Below are 16,821 nucleotides of genomic sequence, written 5' to 3' on the forward strand. Positions count from 1 at the left end.
CCCTGTGCCCATGCCATGGTCCGGCGGGGCCGCCAGCTGCGGGATGGGGCCGCCGCGGTGGTCTCGGCACCTTTGCGATCGAGCGCCCGGAGCTACGGCACACGCCGGCTCATGCAAAGGCACTTTGCGCACATTGCTCGCATCCACACAGGCGAGCGACTCGGCGGGGAGGGCGCAGCCTGCCTGTCACCGCTCGCAAGCCAATGGGGTGGGTGGGCTCTGCAGCGAGCCCCCCTTCCTGCTCCGCACGCACACGCTGGACCCAGCCGGAGCATCCCGACCACGGGCTCCCGCTCCCCCCCCGGCCATCCCCCCCGTCTCTCGATGCTGCGCTCCCTGTCATCCCCCCTTTTGCGGCTCTGGTCCGGCTGCTGTGAAAGCCGAACCTCCAGCCCGGTGCTGTGGCCGTGCTGCCTGTCCCAGCCCGGCCCGTGGGATGGAGGAGCTGTCAGAGGGGACGGAGTTGCTCAGAGGTTTCCCCTCCGGCTGGCAAAACAGGGGGCACAAGCTTGGTCAGGATCAGGCACAAGGGGAGGTGGGATTGCTCTTCAGTTCTGGTGCACCAGGAGGATGAGAACCCATTGCATGTGTTCCCCTCGCACATCCAGGGCCCGGGGGGACGGCCAAGCCCCTGCCTCTGTGCCACATCAGAACAGAGCCTGGGAGGACTCAGACCCCCAGCAGATCTCCCACCCAGGTGGGCAAAGGGGCCCTGCATGAGGTCAGGGCTGCCTGGGCATGAAGCATCTCCCTGCTGCCTGCAGGGCACCCCTCCTGCTTGGAGCTGCTGGCATTGCTGAGCCAGGTGAGCGCCTTGCTCAGCATTCAACACTCAGCATCTACCAGCTCCACTCCAGCTGCCACCACTGCTTCTCCATCCGACTGCTGAGCAGTCACTGATACCCAGCTATAATCACTGCAGTGTTGGCTCCCACCTGTGCCACCAGAGGTGTCCTTATCCACTCGTTCATGGCTGGGCAAGACAATCTGTGATCGTAGCTCTGGCCAAACTCATCCTACCAGGAGCCCCCCATGGCACTGCCAGCAGCCCCCTACCACTGCAGCCTGAGGGGCTCCCAGCTCATCTCACAGCCCAGTGCCAACAATTCCCCATTCACAGCAGCTGAGGATCGTGCCTGCAGGGACACATCCGCAGCACTCATCACCAGGACCTGGGAACGACCTGGCTCATCGGGTCCCTCCGGCTCATTTTCCCCTCTGGCAGCCTGGGAAAGCCATCCACCCGCAGACAGCACTGGAGAGGTCCTGTCATCAGTGGTATCGCAGGGTGGGATCACTGAGCAGCTCAGGACATGAGCTCTCCTGTCCCCCAGTGCCTTCCCAGCCCCAGATGTCTCAGCAATGTGGGTCCCCGTGGCCTCGCTGTGATGCAAACTGCCATGGCTGGGCCCCATTACAGAGCATAAAGGAGCTTTGCAGGAGCCAGCATGCCACAAGCCCAGAACTGGGGATTGGGAAACCCCTCCAAAGCATCACTAGAACTGAGGAGGTGTGTATGTGTGCAGCGCTGGGTGCAGTGGGGTGCTGAGTCCCAGCAGAGGACCGTACTGTGCTCAGAGTGTCCTGAGTACAGCAGCACACGTGTTGTGAGAGTGGGAGTATTTGCATGCTGGAGCCTGCATTGCATGGGAGCCTGAAGGGGCATGGAGGAGGTCCAAATTTAATCTGACCCTTGGCTTTGCCTTCCTACAGCTCCTCATGGCCCCACAGCTCCTCATGGACCAACAGCTCCTTGTGGCCCTACAATTCCTCACTGCTTACAGCTTCTCATGGTCCTGCATCTCCTTCATAACTCTACAATTCCTCATGGTCCTACAGCTTTTCATGGCCCCATGTCTCCTCATGACCCCATGTCTCCTCATGACCCCATAGCTCTTCATGGCCCACAACTCTTCATGGCCAACATCTCCTCATGACCCCACAGCTCCTCGTGGCCCTACAGTTCCCTCATGGCAGCCTTTCCCTTGATGTCTTCTGATGCCACTGGTGAGGGCCAGCCCTCAGCATCAGCAGTGACGCAGCATGACTGTGGGAGGCCCTTGACCAGCTGAGCAATCAGCCCCCAATTAATTAAGGTCAGGTCTGTGCAGGCCTGGTATGCCTTTCTTCCTTGTCATGCTGCGTATTAATATCCTTTAAATTAAAAATAATAATAATAATCTTATCATAATTTTTCCTCATTGAAGGAGATGGCTTGGAATTGGAATTGAGACAAACACAAGCCAGAAGCACCGGCTGCAGAAGGGGAGAGTTTAAGAAAGGCCTTTCGGTAATACCCATCGTTCCCTTATCAGCGAGGATATTAAACGTATTGAAATGCTAAGCAGCTCTTTAATGGCTGTCTCTGATTTTCATTAAACAAGCAAGGGATGAGCAGGAGGGAAGGGGATTCAGCACTCTTCTCTCTCTAAGAAATTCTGATTGCTGGATATTAATGGCATTACTGTTCTTTTATCCAGGAGCGCCGGGGTTGAGCTTGCCTTCTTGCCTATTTTCCATCTTGCTGAAGTGGAACGAAGTCCCGGCTCCCTAAGGTGGGTGCACAGTTGCTGCAGAGCTGGTAGGGACAGGGGCTGTATGTATATTATATAGCTGCAAAGCAACGTCCTCTTGGGCACCTTTGTGGTGAAGCATCTCCAAGCCCTGCCTCGTCGGTGCTGCCCACCTGGCTGCAGCTCCTCGTGCCTCGATGGAGCTCACGGACAGCCGGAGGAGGTGTAGGGCAGCCCGCTCTGGATTTCTCTGCAGACAACCCAAACAATTCAAACTTCAGCTTTGCTGTTTGAAAAAGCAGAGATGCACTAATAGTTAAGCCCCAGCGCTTCAAAGGCACGCCAGGAAACAAAGCCCATTAAGCAGGCGCTAAAATGGCAGGAGAGGCACGAGTACACCTCGTTGCTCTTGTTACCTCTCCTTTGCTTTGCAGTTTCTAGCCTGTGGCTCCATTCTGCACGGCCACCGAGGTCAAAGGCTGTGCTGTTATAATCGTATGCCTCCAGGAGCTGGGGCTTGAAAGCAGCCAAAAATATCCTAACGCTGCCCGTGGCACTGAGAGTCAGCAGCCACAGAGGAAGGACAGGCCGAGATGGGACCAGAGGCTGAAGTCTCACCCCTCTGTCCGGCGTGCATGGTGTGCACTGCAGACAGAGCTCACTGAGAGCTGCCGAAACTGCCAGCTGTATTACAGGCACTTTGTTTCTGCTGGAAGTGGAAATCTCAAAGAGACTTAATTATAGAGCCGGGCAGACACGGGCGTAATCCTTTTGAAAGCCTACAATGAGACGCTCTCCAAAATTAATTTTGAAACTGCAAAATAACCAAACAAAGCTCCATTTGAAACAGGGTGAGTGATGGGTGGAACAATAGGGAGAAACATGGGAACACCCACAGCCACTTCAGAGCTCAGCCGGGGCTGCCCCTCTGCAAGGAGGGGGCACTGGGCAGGGATGAGCTGACAGTACAACTGCCCACTGCTCCAGGCACCCTGTTTGGCTCACACACTGTTTGGAATGCTGGGGGTGTGATTTCAGGGAGGGGACCTCTGTCTTCGTTATTTCACTGCCTTCAGAAATTTGGGATCAGGCCACCAACGTGCAAAAGTGGGGCTGGCAATGGTGAAGGATGGCACCAAGCCAAGGTCTTGGTGATTAGGGACGTGGTTTCGTGGGCAGTATTGGCAGCAGGTGGATGGTTGGATGGGATGATCACAGAGGTCTTTTCCAACCTTAATTATTTCATGATTCCGTGGTTCTATGATCTTCTTCTCCAGCCAGCACACAGTTTGGAGCCTGTCTCCTGCCCAGGAGTTGTGTTCCTTTGCGTGGGATGTTGGATGCAAGACTATTTAGGAAGAACTATCTCTGCTCTGGCTATAATACAAAGTCATAAATAACCTGCTTACCTCGGGTAACCTTGTAGAACTGCAGCCTAATTTCTTCAGACATGCACCTCTCCACCTTATTTCACTGAGATTTAACTCCCTGTGGGATGTGAGGGGTCAGTGAAAAGACCTTTGTTAGTTCAAGGGTCAACAGAAGATGAACAAACAAATTGAAATTGTGTAAAAAGCTCATATTTAATTAATACTGTCTCAGGAACTAATTAACAGATTCACTAGGAAATCGTCAGGAAAATAATCTATGTTCCAAGGCTAGGTGGCAAAGGGTCAGGGAGAACATGCTCTATATTTCACACGGAGAGAAGGGCTCAAAGCCAGCAATTTGGTGTAGATAAAACCCAGCCTTCACCCCTGAAATGGGGCAGCATTCTAGAAAGGACAAGGTGTGACCTCAGCATGGTCCTTGTCCTTTGGCAAAGCCAAGGTTGGACCTTACAGCATTACTGGGCAGCTCTATGACCTCTATGAGCTCTATGACAGCTAAGCTCCTGAGCTTAGCTGTGCTGACCAACTTCACATGTGGCATCAAGAGCCAGAGGCCAGCCAAGCCCTGCTCTGCCTCCAAGGGAGGACAGACATTGTCTCCTGAATGGGCATCTCAACCTGCCTAGGTACCAGCCCTTGGACCTCTTGTCTTCCCAGCCATCCTTAAGATCAATCTGCTCATCCATCTTTGTAACAGGGTGACCCAGGTCTCAACGTGCCCTAGGAGAGGATTTAAGGCATTGAATTTGATACTGAGGATTTCTCATCCCAGACTCCGTGCCCATGGTCCCCATCATCTGCCCATCCAGGAGGACATTCCCTAATATCTTTTGTTCCTTTGGTCCCCTGGTTACAGCATTTGTGTCTTGGGATATGGGTGATGCTGCCAGCAGAAACAGGATCTTCTCCAGTCAGTGGCACACTTGGGTCACATCCTCATATAATCAATAATCATTAAGGTTGGAAAAGTTGGACCATCCAGTCCAACCTCAACCCACCCCCACCATGCTCACTGACCACATCCCTCAGCGTCACATCTCCATGCTCCTTGCACACCTCCAGGATGTTGACCCCATCACCCCCCTGGGCAGTTTGTGCCAGTGCATCACCAGTTTTTGGGAGAAGAAATTGTTCTTCACAACCAACCTGAACCTCCCCTGATACAACCTGAGGCCATTCCCTCTCATCCAACCGCTGTTACCTGGAGAAGAAGCCAGCCCCCTCCCTGATCCCCACCATTGTCCAAAGAAGTGCCTGTTGATGAGATAATTTCTGGCTTGCTTTGAAATATACACCTTTAAAGCAAAGCAAGTTACCTTGGCCTTCAGATTTAAGCACTTGCCTTCTACAGCAGCACTATTCTGCACTCCTTTGAAGAAACCACCTGAGCTAATAACATGATCACCTTCTCCGTTATCCACCCTGCGCATCTGCTGGTGCTTGTGTGCTCCTGCATTTCTGCCTTCCTCCAGTACGCAGGGCGCTGATTCCACTGCTTATCACAGTGCATGCAGCTTCCAGGCGCTGCGTTGGCTTCATTCCTACTTTCAGATCTGCTCTCATCTCTGCCACGGGTCACTCAGGTGGTGTCAAGTGTTTTCAACCGTGTCCATGAAAGCGACGTTGCTACTCACCCTTCAAAGTTGTCATTCTGGACAGGGTGACTTCTGCTGCCTTGCAAATTCTAATCGCTCTGCTTGGAGTTAGCTCTGCAACCAGCCCTCCCTGCCTCCATCTCTCTCTCCAGTCTCAGATCAGTCATGAGCTCTTCTGAGATTCCTCTTCCCTTTAGTGCTCCCAGATTAAAACTATGTCTTTCATATGTTCCATTTTTTTCCCCAGCATCCCAATGTGCGTTGGATTTTTGTCCTGTGAGTCAACTGAAAGCTACCAGGGAAATCAAAGCTTCAGAACCAGCCAGTGCCAAAAATAAGAGTGCTGCCTTAGCACCCTCCCTTGCACTGCAACCTGTTGCTCACCCAATCAAGCTGCAGGCATCTCTGTCCACTGTAGGGAAGTAAGACTCAGTGATCCTTATGTGTCCCTTCCAATCTGGGATATTCTGATTCCAAAGGGAAGGAGCTCAGAGGATGGCTCAGTAGCGGTGATCACACCTGAGATTTGCACCCCATCCATAGAGAGAGTGGAGGTTGTTGCCTCCCAGCTTTCCCCAAGCTCTGTTTCATCTCGGCAGTGTATCCAATACCTTGAACAGGGAAGGTGGGCTGCAGGCTGGCGTTGGTGCCAAGGTGCTGCTGAGGCTGTGCACTGACGTGGCGAGGTGCTCAGAGGGGAGGTGAAAGGCTCTGACCAGAGAAGTAGAAATTATGTCTCCCTGCCCACTTGCAGTGCTGTCTTTAGCAGCAGAGATGCCTGTGACACGTCTGAGCCTGGGGAATTCCAGACCGTTTTTTTCCTTTGCTCATAACAAAATGCAGCTGCTCCGGAGACTGTTAAATGAAGTGGCTGAAGGTCTGAGTGCACCAGAAATGAGGAAACAGAGCGGAGTAGAGGACAGCTTTGGCACTCTGGATGGGAGAGCTGGGTCCTCTTCTCTCCTTTATTTGCATGTTTACACCAGCCCTGCCTTCCCTTAAAGAAGCAAGGCAAGTGCATGTCCTGGCCAGGCCACCATTTCTCAGGCTCTTCCACGTCCTGAAGAAAGTAATGCCTTTCCCCTGTCCATGTGTGGTCAAAAAATACTTTTCTCAAAGACTTCGCAACTACTTTATGTGTAGCAGAAGAGAGGAGCTGAGGACAGCCCACATCCAGGGGTGACAGATGTCCTAAAGCCCTAAAGCTCCAGCAGAGCTGATTTCAGCTCAGCATGAAAGCGCTGCAGTGGGTGCTGCTGTGCGTGGGGACAGCAAGAGAAAACAAACAGCTTAGACTGAAATCAGAGCTGTGATTTGGGATCAGTATGAATATCCCTGCGGTTCCAGGATTATCTTCAGTCATCGCAGCCTGTTCCACTTTAGCCTAAATCCGACGACCTTGCCTCGAAGGCAGTTCCCTGCTCTGATGGGAGCACGGATGAGTTGGGCAGGGAGGAACCCCCACTCTTGGTTGTTCCATGGGCAGAGCACGCAGCCTTCTCCTGCAGCCCAGCAATGCAGCGCTGATGCACTGAGGTCTGGTGCATCGCAGGAGAGGAGGAATCCACAGGCTGCTGCACAGTGCACAGGTGCATGCCAAGCACTGAACCAAGCTGCAGAGGGATCTGCGGTAGGATTTGGAGCCAGGTTGGAAAAGACCTGGAAGATCATCCAGTCTGCTGACCACCAATAGTGCCTACGAGGCAGGAGATGCAGGGCGCGGCGTGCTGCAGTGGGGCAGGGGATGCGGGGATGGGGGACGTGGCACTGTGAGCCCGTAGCGTTGCGTGAGGCCGCTGCAATGCAGCCTGGCCCTGAGCAAACTGCACGCAGCTGCTGTGACTGCCGGCCCTCCCGCTGGGCACCAATCTTCATCTCTTTGAAATAGGCATTAAAATACATGAGCCACACTCTCTGGCCAGGGCTCCCAGCACTGGATAATTGCTTCTTAAGTGTTTTCTAAATGCAAACTGCATGTCATTCTTACCACCGCTGCCACCTCCCCTGCACTCAGCCTTTGATCTCCTTCATGTCATGACAATATTGCAATTACCCCGTCAGTGTCCGGACGTGGTGGTGCTCCTGGTTGGAAGGCCACGAAGGCCTGAGAGTTGTCCCTGAAGCGCGATGGCCAGGGCCCAGCCTGGTGAGGGATCCAGGTGAGCATTTAGGAGCTAAGGGAGAGGATTTGCTGCTGCAGATGTCAGCAAAATGACAGGGACAGACTCCTTAGTGGGGCCTGTTGTGATGGGACAAGGGGAAATGGTTTCCAACTAACGGAGGGGAGGTTTAGATAGGACGTAAGGAAGAAGTTTTGTGCAATAAGGGTGGTGAGCTACCGGCACAGGTTGCCTGGAGCAGTGGTGAATCCTCATCCCTGCAGACAACCGAGGTCAGGCTGGACGGGGCTCTGAGCACTGATGGGGCTGTGGGTGTCCCTGTTCACTGCAGGGAGGTCGGACCAGATGGCCTTTAGAGTCCTCCCAACTCAAACCATTCTATGACTCCATGATTGTGTCTCTTCTTCCCCAGCCCAAACCTCTGCATGTCCGTGAGCCATGCTGCCCCGTGCTCATGCCTGGGTCTATAGCATGGGGCCAGGAGCAGGGTCCCGGTGTTCTGCTGGGAATTGAGGTCCCACTGGAGCAAAGCACCAAGGGTTCCTGGGCTGGCAGCATTCTCATAGAACTGCTCTCAAAGCCCAAACAAGCTGGGGAAGGCAGCCAAGGCAGTCCCGGGAGAGCCCATCCCTGCTCAGGAGCAGCAGCACGTCGGAGCCTCTTTGTTGTCTGCTGACAGTGACGGGCCCTGTGGAGGAGCTGCTGCCAGCACAGAGCTGCTGATGGGAGACCGGTTCAGGTGCACCAAGGGTACCGTGCAGAGAATCAGTCATTGAATGGTTTGAGTTGGAAGGGACCCTAAAGGCCATCAGGTCCAACGCCCCTTGCAATGAACAGTGAATAATTAGTGCTCAGAGCCCCTCCAGCCTGACCTTGGGTGCCTGCAGGGATGGGGATCCACCACTGATCTGGTCAACCTGTGCCAGTGCCTCACCACTCATTATAAAAAAATACATCTTTATATCCCATCTAAATGGTCCGTGTATGCAAAGAACAAACGCTTTGGAGAAGTTGCACCTTCCCAGAGGGCTTTTCGTGGGGATGCAGAGTTCAGCTGGGCTGATGCAGATATCCAGAAGCATTGAGTTGGGGCAGACATGGTGTTCCTGGGAGCAAAGCCTGCTTGGTAGCTGTGGTGGCTGTGGCTTTGGTTTATCGTAAGGCATTTGTTGGTTTGGGTTCTGCAACAAGCCAGACTAAGCCAATTTAAACCCAGGATGCTGAATTAAACCCTTCTCTGCTTCCAGCCCCACAGTGCTGCCTACACCCTGCTTCCCATCTGCTGCTGATGGTGGTGCTGCACACAACCGCATGGATGCTGGTGGCATTGTGCTGCTCCTTGCCTTGTCCCACTCTGCCCTGAGGGGGGGTCTCAGGGTCGGAGAGCCATACGGGGGCCATGCTGCCCTCCAGCCCACCCCCAGGTTGCACAGACATGAGTACAAACCTGCACACTCACCGTGTGCGAGCCATTCTCTGCTCCTTGTCCCCATCCATTTGCAGCCTGCCCTGCCGTGGCCATGGCAGCAGTCTGTATGTGTAGGTGGAAGAGCCACCCGTCGTCAATCTGTCCCCTCATCCATCCTGCAGACAAGTAGCTGCCTGCCTGGCAGATAGCACCGGGAGGGCTGCTGCTCCCTGCCAGGGACTGCTAAAGAGCAGCTCCCATATCGATTGGCCCCGTCACTGCTTGAGGGATGGATGCATGGGAAGGGATTCCGGCATTAGCAGTCTGTGCACGTGTTGGCCATACCAAAGGGCACCAAGGCCTCCATCCCTAGCAAGGACAGCAGGGTTTGGGGTTGGGGTTGCACTCAGCAATGCCTGCTGTACTATAGCAGAACAGAAGGATGGCTGAGGAGGTGGGAGAAGAAGATGATGATTGCATAACGAGATCTGGGTGAGCTTTGAGGTATTCCATGGCATGAAGGCTATTGGAGGATGAGTGGATGGGTGGATGGATGGATGGATGGATGGATGGATGGATGGATGGATGGATGGATGGGTGGATGAATGGGTGGGTGGATGGGTGGATGGCTGGATGGGTGGGTGGGTGGGTGGATGGTGGAGGAGGATGGCTGAGGCCGCACAGAATTTTTTCATAGGAAACACTGATTTGCTGATCTCAAAGCTGTCAGTATCAAATGGCTGGCTTGGACAAACATACCTCTTTGAAAAACAAATACGGATTCATAACTCTTCACATTTTGAAAGTGACCACTCTGGATGTTGTCAGAAAGCAAAAGTTCAGGATCTCTTCCTTTAGAGCTGGGCTCTGCTTTGACAGAAATGGTTTTAAGCTAAAGGACAGGAGATTTAAAGTCTGATTGTATGACTGACAGATAAGCATTGGTTCCACTTCTGGTACATTTCCCAGTACTCTGAGATGGAAAACTCCCTCACAGTTCTTCACGTTACAGCTTTTCCACTCACCTGCCCTCTGGATGGCTGCATCTCTACAGTGGAGTCAGCTCTTTTTGTAGGGCACTGTAGGACCTGGCCTTTAGTTTGGGGCCCACCAGCAATAGAATTGAGACAAGGCACACTGGTGGCCCATCCGGGGAAGGGTAGTCCTGGAGATATCAAGAGTGGAAGCCATGGTTTCATTCTGTCAGTGCAATGGAAAAGGGCTCATCTGAGCATTGTAGATTTGGCCAGTGTGGAACCAACTGTGGGGAGGGAGATCCGCCAACCACTGGTGGAAGTATTTGGGTGCTATTTCTGCTATGTGGATGGCTATAGCTGCTTCTGGAAGGAAAGCAGTGACCCAGTATGTGCAGTGGCCATGGATGATGGGTTGATGGTAGGACTTATCCTAGTGATCTTTTCCAACCTCAATGACTCTACAATCCTATGATTCGCCTTTACCTTCAACATCAAGCTCTGCAACAGCCTGCTTTCTCCTGTCAATGGGCAATGTATTTATCTCTGCAATGGGAAAATAAGACCTATGCACTTTTTCACCTGCCCCCTCACTCATGCAGTGCTGAGCAGGAGGGCAAACCCCAGCAGTGCTGCCAGACTTCACTCCAGGAGCACAGCCATCCTTCACAGCAGACCCACAGCAGAGAGCATGTCAGGGAGAGGTGAGCACATGCCTCCCTCTGCCCAGCACTGACTGAGCTGCTCATTAATCCTCCAAGAGAGTACCGCTCCTTTCCTGGTACCATTAAAGTGACCTTCATTTTCTAGTTCTGCATTAGCATTTATGGTGCAGTCATTCAATTTCTGCCCTGTGGGGCATGGGTTCATCACTACCACACCGAGGCTGGTGCCAGACCCTAATGGATGATAAACCTTTCCATGAACACCAAGAAAACAGACACTGGTTGGCTGCTGCAACAAACCCTTTTTTGAGCAAGGTGTTGGAGAGATGTTCTTCCTCCCTTCCTATCCCTCCAATAAAACCTCTCTGCTCTCTGATAGCAACAGCCCATGGCAGAGGAGGAGGATTTCAAGGGCATAAAACCCCTGGTTGAAGAGAAACTCTCCAGAAGATGCCTGGAGCTGAGGACATCCAACACGAAGACATTCCAATGGGCAGCAGCATGGCCCATGATCTCAGTAAGCAGGATCACGAGAGACCACCTCATAATGGCACCAATGTCTCTTTGTCACCACTTGAGGAGACGACCACTGATCAACGCCCCCACGCCATGCAGTCTCCCATTGAGGCTTTAATGGCTTTCCTTCATTTTGAGCTCATTGGTGAGATCTTGTCTCAGTAAAAGCAAACAGGTCTAAACGAGCAGCCTCACCTCCCAGTGTGTGCTGTCCATTGGCCAACGTGTCTGCAGGGTGCACACATTCCCATTCCCTCCATCCACTCCATATCACAACCCCCTGTGATGCACAGGGACACAATGCTCAAACCTCTCTGCTTGCTGATGGAATGCTCAGGTTCTGCTTCAGGGTGCCCACCCCATCCAAAAACTCGGGTGTTGGACCAAGGCTGGCAGATGCAGCCCATCACCAGGAGCCAGGCAAGACCTGGGGAAAATGCTTCTGCTGCTGACCCACCCTGAACCTCTCTTGGAGCTGTGTGAGATCCTGAAGGCACAATGCGTGACGATGCAGGAGTGCACATGATGCCACTCAAAGTCCCACCTCATCAGCTCGGTTATGACTGGAATAGCTCAATCCACTAGCAGCTGGCGTGGAAAAACTGCTGTGCAGAGATTTTGGGGCAGGCAGGCGAAACTGGGTGTGCTGAGATGGGTGGTGGGGTTGGGGGAGGGCCCATAGCAAGCAAAACACTGTGCTCAGCTCCTTGGGGAGGGCAGAATGGTGTCATGCAATGGGGAAGGGGAGAGGAGTGAAAAGGGAAAAGGGAAGGGAGAACGGAGATGAGTAACAGAGAAGACAGCACTCATCCTCAGGGCCAACATTCTTGGGCAGATACCTGGGTTGGGCTGAACTGGAGCTGGACATCAACCCGGTTTTGTTCATGCTGGGAAATATTTGCTAATAGGAGATGCTCATTCACCTCCATTGGTTGGTGCCCCATCCCTGCAGGCACTCAAGGTCAGTCTGGAGGGGCGCTTAGCACTGCTGGAGCTGAGGGTGTCCCTGCTTATTGCAGAGGGTTGGAGACCAGATGGCCTTTAGGGTCCCTTCCAACTCCAACCATTCCATGACTCAATGATGTTTCTACGATTCTATGCCACAACCCTTCCTGGGGCCACCACCCCACTGCAGCCAGCCACTGCTCCTTGGCCAAGCTAAGACGGACCTCCCTCATCATCATCAAACCAGTTCCACTAACGAGGCAGCTCCTCATTAACACGGGCTCACAATGCGCAGCCAGGAGGTTGGCTTGGAGGGCACGGGGACATGAGGACAGCTCTGCCTTCCCCCTGAGCATCAGCCCAGCCCAGTTAATGGGAAGCTTTGAAATGACCCTTTCATTGATCCTAATGCAATCAGAGCTTGGTCTTTGTGCGGGAGCAAACTGCCTCTGCTCCTCGGAAAGGCAGCATTGTGCCGTCTCTCGCACTCCCGTATGCTAATACACCAACTCCCTGCAATTTCATTTTCAACAGGGACTAATTTAAAAGAAATGACCGGCCTGCCAGTGGACTTCAAAGATATCTTTTGATGAGTTTTAGCAGCTTCAGCGAAACTCTAATTTGAATTTCAGTGGCCGCCGTGTGATTTTCTCGGTGACAGTTAAGAGAGATGACAGCAGCAGCTCCATCTGTCATTGGAGCCTCTTCTCGTCCCTCTTTTCGGCGATTTGTTACAGAGGGGGGGAAGGAGAGAGGGGAAAAGTTGAAACTGAGGGCGGTGGGATTTGGGTGCAGGAAGGGAAGGGCTGTGGGGTGGGTGGGGGGAAACGGCAGGTTTGGGGGAAAATGGCCAATTTGAGGCTCGTGCATCAAAATCTGTGTACGGGAAGCTCCGTGCTGACCCTGCACGCCTACACATGTGGCTTCAGATCCCTTTTTGGTGGTTCAGTGCATTCTGGAGAGGCAATGCAGTATCAGTGCCACAGTCAGCTTGGGGTCGTGGCCAGGAATGGGGTAGCACGTCACCTCAGACCCCACAGTCACAGATCTGAATGCCAGCGCTGCTGAAGGACAGAGGTCAGGGCACCAGGGGAAGCCAAGCAGTGGGGCCAAGGATGGGATACCTTCACCGGCCCGAGGGCTTGTCCCCTTCTTGCAGGGAGCCCAGGTGACAGGAGCTGCTTGGGGCACTGGAGTGGCTGTCAATCCCACCCTAAGCCCCACGAGAGCTGACTGGGATGGTCTCTGATGTCCTTTCCAACCCAACCACCCATGGTTCCATGGTCTTTGAGGTCCCTCCAACCCATACATCTATGGTCCCATAGATGCCCTGCGCACATTACATCCTCAAAGAAGATGGCAACGCAAGGGATGGCGTGAGGAAAACCTGCAAAAAAGGCAAAGAGAGCAGATCCCACCCTCTGCAGGGACTCAAGGCAGGCGGCGGGCTGCGGGTCCCTGCTGTTCCCTTTGTCTCTTGCAGCAAAGAGAGGGGCCGGTTGTCCCTAAGCCCATCTGACAGCGTCACCGGAGCGCTCCCGGAGCCACTCGTCACTCTGAGCCCCGCCATGAAATCGCTCCGACGTTAGGCACTTCCTAATAAAGCTGTCACAGACACCCCATTATCTCCTGGCCCAGCCCCCTGCCCTCTGTTTAACCAGATAATCCGCTTTTTAAAGATACACTTTCCTCTGGTGCCTCAGCCCTATTCACAATGCGGGTGTCTGCAGTCCTCATCCACCCTTTTGTCCCCAGCCCTGGGAAATTCCCCGTTCCCCACTGTGGCTGTGTTCTTTCCACCAGATGGGCTGTGGGCTGTGTCGGGGTTGTGTGTTTGGGGTGGAAGGGACCTTAAAGATCATCCAGCTCCAAGCCCCTGCTGGGGGCTGGATGCCCTACAGGGACTGTGGGTCTCTGTGAGGTACTAGGATGGCCATGGGGGAGGCCTATTGGACTCCAGGGGGTCCTTGAGGGGCTACAGGGCAGCCACAGGGGCCTTGGGGGGAATATGGGGGCTATGAGGGACCTGGGGGGGTTCTAGGTGGTCTGCTGCAGGGCTGTGGGACAGCTGCAGAATGGCTATGGGGTACTGGGGGGATATGGGGATCCTATGGGGAGATATGTGGTCCAATCCCCATAGTGGAATTGGAAGGTGCAGATCCCCAGCTGCACCATGGTGCAGTTGTACAGGATCTGGGAGGCAACGTGGAGGTCAGGGAGGATATGGGGGGATAAGGGGCTCTGGGGGGAGGGAAGTACAGGGGTCTACAGGAGTCCTGGGAGGGATTATCAGGGTCTTGGGGGTGAATACTGTGGAGGTATGGGGCAGCTACATGGGTCCTGGGGGGTCTCTGGGGAGTTATGTGTGGATTATGGAAGTCATTATGGAAGTCTATAGGAAAGGGGAGAGGAGAGAAGAATACATGGCAGTATGAGACTATAGGTGGCTATGGGAGTCCTAGGAAGTTCTATGGACACCTGGAGGATCCCATAGATCCCCCCAGCCCCAGTGTGGGGGGAGGGGGGCTGGAAGGCACAGATCCTCAGTTGCACCATGGTGTGGTTGTACAGAATCAGGGGGCATTATGGGGTCAGGGGGAGCTATGGTACAATCAGTACAGTCCCACCACCAGCTGCATGCAGGGGAGAAATAGCCCTTGCTGGGTACCATCCTGCCCCATAGCTGCCCCACAGACCCATACCTAGGAGGAATTAGTTTTACCCCAAACAAAGCTGGTTATATGGCCACACTGAGGTCAAGACATGGGGTTATAGATCACATGAGGGTCATGCAGGGTCACAGAGTTATGGGGTTACTTGGGGTTATGGGGTTACATGGGTTTATGGGTCACAGTTATAGGGTCATACAGAATGATGGGGTTATATGACATGGCCAGAGATGACATGGGATCAGAGATCACAGAGTTATGGGGTCATATGGTGTTCAGAGGGCATCAGTGGGGTTATGGGTCACACAGGGTTGTACAGGGTTATGGGGTCATATCAGGTTATGGGTCATGTGAGGTTATGGATCAGCACCCACCTTTGGGCTACAGGGACCTCCAATCTCCTTTCAGTAATAAATCAATAAAGACACTCCAACACCACCTCACATCCTCCACTTTTTACCCTAAACTGCTTCCCACATTCCCCCATAATCACCCATGTTCTCATACCCCCACATCTCCCACCTTCTTCTCCTTGGGGATATCCAAATCCACCCAGACATGGGTTGGGCACAGCTCTGGCAAAGGGGAAAGGGGAGGGAATAGAGAAAATGGGGCGGGGATTGGGGTTACTGGGAATTTGGGGGGGGGAAATGAGGGAAACTGGGAGAATAAGGTGAATGGGGATATTGCCAACCCATCCCAACATGCCCACTGCCCACATCATGGAACCATAGAACCATTAAGTTTGGAACAGATCTTTGAGATCACCCATTCCAACCCCAACCCATCCCACCATGTTGGCTGACCATGCCATGGAAGCACAGGATGATGAAGGCTACAGGAGGGTTGGGATGGGCTCAGACCAACAAGGGACAATATTTTGGGATCTGCATTTGGGATTTCAGCAGAATTCACCGCTCTCAAAGTTCACTCCTGTGCAGTCGAATCAAAGCATGCTGTTATAAATCATTAATGCACTCCTGCGTTGCGACGAGGCCGGAACGTTTTAATTGCTGAATAATGAAGCTAACGCTCACAAATCTCAACTGCCTCCTTCTGTGGGAGAGGAAAGCTTGAGACTGGACAGGACCTACGGCTGGGGGGCCACCAGCAGGGACTGCCTGTTGCAAGAAATTTTTGCGTAGGAAGCAAAGGATGGTCACCTCTGGAGCATGGGACCAAAGACCCCGAGCACGCTGGACCAGCATGGCTAATCCTACTCCTCCTTGATTTTCCTGAAGGATGCTCAGGGAGAAGCCAGATGCATGCAGCTGGGCTCTCATTACACTACATGCCCCAGCCTGGGTGACCACATGAGGATCCCAAATGGATATAGCAATAGTAACACACTCTTCCTCTCCTCCAAAGCTGAAGACAAGCCATGCCAACCACGCAAAGCCCCAACCCTGCACCCAAGGCCCCACCAGAAGCATTGTTCCTTCCAAATTTGTTTGTTTGGACTTCCAATAAAACCCTGACAGCATCCCACACTTAGGGGAGTGCAGAATCTCACAACTTACCCCGGCTGTGTGCAAGGACAGCAGCACTGTGTGTGTTTAACAGACCCACAGAGATGTGGCAGATAGCAGAGGATTATCTGGGTTAGCCAGGGAGAGAGGGGCTGCAGAGGGATCTCACTGCTAACAGAAACCCATCTTGCTGCAAGGGAAACGTCGTGTTGATAAATGGAAACTCGCGTGCGCCGCAGGGATCCCCCGACCTACTCCTGTGTATGGCCAAATCCACTGTGATCTGTGAGCAGGCTGGAAAAAGCTCCCGTGTCACCAGACTAAATAACAGCAGCCGGGGGATGCTCTGAGAGCAAGCGACGTCGGGTTCGATGTGCAGTGGGTGAATGTGCCAAGGAGAGGGATGCTGTGGAGTGGTGGCATATGGCCACGGCTTCTGTGGGCAAAAAAATAGGCGGATTTGCATGTCAGGGAGAGGCATGGTCATGCCTGACAGCAGGTTGGGCACTGCTAGAGGGGCAGGGATTATCTCTGCAGGCAGCTGGAATCCCACGGC

The 16,821-nt window shown here is 53.3% G+C and overlaps 1 protein-coding gene across 7 annotated transcripts in view; it reads right to left on the minus strand.

Annotated features, from left to right (window-relative positions):
• Positions 1-9,692: 9,692 nt before the first annotated feature.
• ZBTB40 (zinc finger and BTB domain containing 40) overlaps positions 9,693-16,821 on the minus strand; it is a 36,190-nt gene continuing 29,061 nt past the window's right edge. For 4 of the 7 annotated variants that reach the window (XM_019622540.2, XM_003212354.4, XM_010722889.3 and 1 more), the window contains exon 19: positions 9,694-16,701. The gene's annotated coding sequence lies outside the window, so the exon portion shown is untranslated. Of the gene's footprint in view, positions 16,702-16,821 lie in introns of all 7 variants that reach the window. The other 3 variants (XM_019622542.2, XM_019622543.2, XM_019622539.2) reach the window with 1 other exon arrangement.

The sequence above is a fragment of the Meleagris gallopavo genome, chromosome 23 (genome assembly GCF_000146605.3).
Source record: "Meleagris gallopavo isolate NT-WF06-2002-E0010 breed Aviagen turkey brand Nicholas breeding stock chromosome 23, Turkey_5.1, whole genome shotgun sequence".
Taxonomy (NCBI): domain Eukaryota; kingdom Metazoa; phylum Chordata; class Aves; order Galliformes; family Phasianidae; genus Meleagris; species Meleagris gallopavo.